At 40.5% G+C, this 2,255-nt stretch overlaps 1 long non-coding RNA gene across 1 annotated transcript; it reads right to left on the reverse strand.

Annotated features, from left to right (window-relative positions):
* Positions 1-116: 116 nt before the first annotated feature.
* On the reverse strand, positions 117-1,487 carry LOC106819466. The gene is made up of 3 exons (XR_001395434.1): positions 1,437-1,487; positions 900-1,006; positions 117-191 (listed from the first exon to the last, which is right to left on the reverse strand). It is a non-coding gene; the product is annotated as an uncharacterized LOC106819466 (long non-coding RNA).
* Positions 1,488-2,255: the final 768 nt, after the last annotated feature.

Here is a 2,255-nt window from a genome sequence, read left to right on the forward strand (position 1 = left end):
CTCTCTCTATCTCTCTCTCTCTCTCTCTCTCTCTATCTCTCTCTCTCTCTCTCTCTCTCCCTCTCTCCCTCTCTCTCTCTCCCTTTCTCTGTTTGGAAGGGAAAAAGCTGACACTCACGTTTTCACAGAGAACGTCCCCCACGACTGTGATCACATCTCCTGCACTCATCTTCCTCCTAACCCTCAGTGACCTGAAAGCGAAAAACACCACGAAGGTCATACAGCGTTCATGCGAAGGTCGAATGTTTCTGCGAAGGTGAATATTTCTCTGAATGTCCTTCGGTCTTTCTGTTGAGACCGATCGCATTTTTTCCCGATTGTGAATGCGTTTCTGTGAAGGTCACGTATGTTATGTGAAGGTCAAATGTGTTTCTGTGAATGTCATATTTTTCTATGAAGATCGAATGTGTCTTTGTGAATGTCATATTTTTATATGAAGGTAAAAAATGTCACTGTGAATGTCATATTTTTCTATGAAGGCCAAATGTGTCTCTGTGAATGTCATATTTTTCTATGAAGGTAAAATGTGCTTCGGTGAAGGTCGAATGCATTTTCATCGAAAGGTGAATGTGTTTCCATGCAGTTCAAGATATTTGAGCAAAAGTCGAAACATGGTTTCCAGAACAAGTGGATGCGTTACTGTGAAGGGAAGTGAATTTTCCGTAAAGACAAAAATTCGTAAAAAGACCGTGTTAGTTCTTCGTTAGTCTTCGTTCGAGGGGGAAGCGTGTTTTCGTGAAGATAAAAATTCATTGTGCGCCGCTGCGTCTACTGTGTCTTTGTGTAAGTTCGTTACTTAGACACAGACGCGAGTTCACGTGATGAGGATGACATCACATGACGATCACGTGACGACGATGACGTCACGTGATAACGATGACGTCACGATGATGACTCACTTCAGCAATTTCTTGTTACAGTAGATCAGTTGATTCCAGTTGACGAAGATGGAGTTAGCCTCCAGTTTCGTGAGCACCCTGCCCTCTACCAGCGGCTTCTGAAACACCTGCAATGTTCAACATCGTCACTGTGAACAAGTGCAACTCTTGACGTCGCTTTTTATATTCGGGGAAAATTATTTTTTTTATTTATTTTTATCTTCACCTTTAAGTATTTATTTATTTATTTTATTTATTTATTTTTCTATCACCTTTAAGTGTAGATAAGTATTGACTTTGAAACAATTGAGGGTTAGGGTTAGGGTTCATGTCCACGTCGCCTCCATTTCCACCAACTATACATGTACTCGTCCCTCCGTCCCTCTTTCTGCTTCTCGCTCCATTGTCTTACCGCTCCGCCCATCTCTCCTCTTCCCCTCTCCCTCCTTCTCCTCATCCTCCTCTCGTCGGCTTCCCTCCTCCTCCTCCTCCCTCCCTCCTCCTCTCTCCCTCCCTCCTCCCCCTCCTCCTCTCCCTCCTCCCCCTCCCCTCTCTCACCTCCATCACCAATGACATATCTGTCATGTAGATCTCTTCTGTTCCCACCATATAGATATAGCTCTCCCTCCCTCCTCCCCCTCCTCCTCTCTCCCTCCCTCCCTCCCTCCTCCTCNCTACAACCATAATAGAGACATTATACATCAGATATTATATAAATATATAGTTATACATAGAGATATACATAGAGATATACAGTCATGGAGATATGATATATTATAGTTATATATAGTTATACATAGAGATATACATAAAGATACGTATAGAGCTACATTGAGATATTAGTTATACATAGAGATACACATATAGATATACATTGAGATATTATATATTACAGTTATATATATAGTTATACACATAGATACACATATAGATATACATTGAGATATTATACATCATAGTTATATATAGTTACATATACAGCAATTACTCTATTAACATCTGACCAACGCTGGATCGTAATAATATTTTCCCCATATGACTGCTCATAGGCTAACAACTTCAAGGGAAATATATGTTCGTTATAGACAGGTGGCTGTTCTACGGAGGTGACCCCGCACCTACCTGGTGTACGGCCTTGAACTCGGGGCTTGTCTCGGTCTTCGACTGGATGAGTTTAGCCGCCACCAGCTGTCTACTACAGAATCTAATGTAAGGGGTGAAGTGTGGAAGCTGAAAAGTACATAAATATATATAACATACATAATAAATATAGATGAATATAAATATATATAGATATCGGTATAGGTATCGATCGTATATGGATATAGATATATGTATCGTTAGTATATTGTTGTAGCATGTATCCTTATATATATC

Source organism: Priapulus caudatus, unplaced genomic scaffold (assembly GCF_000485595.1).
Source record: "Priapulus caudatus unplaced genomic scaffold, Priapulus_caudatus-5.0.1 Scaffold3496, whole genome shotgun sequence".
NCBI lineage: Eukaryota > Metazoa > Priapulida > Priapulimorpha > Priapulimorphida > Priapulidae > Priapulus > Priapulus caudatus.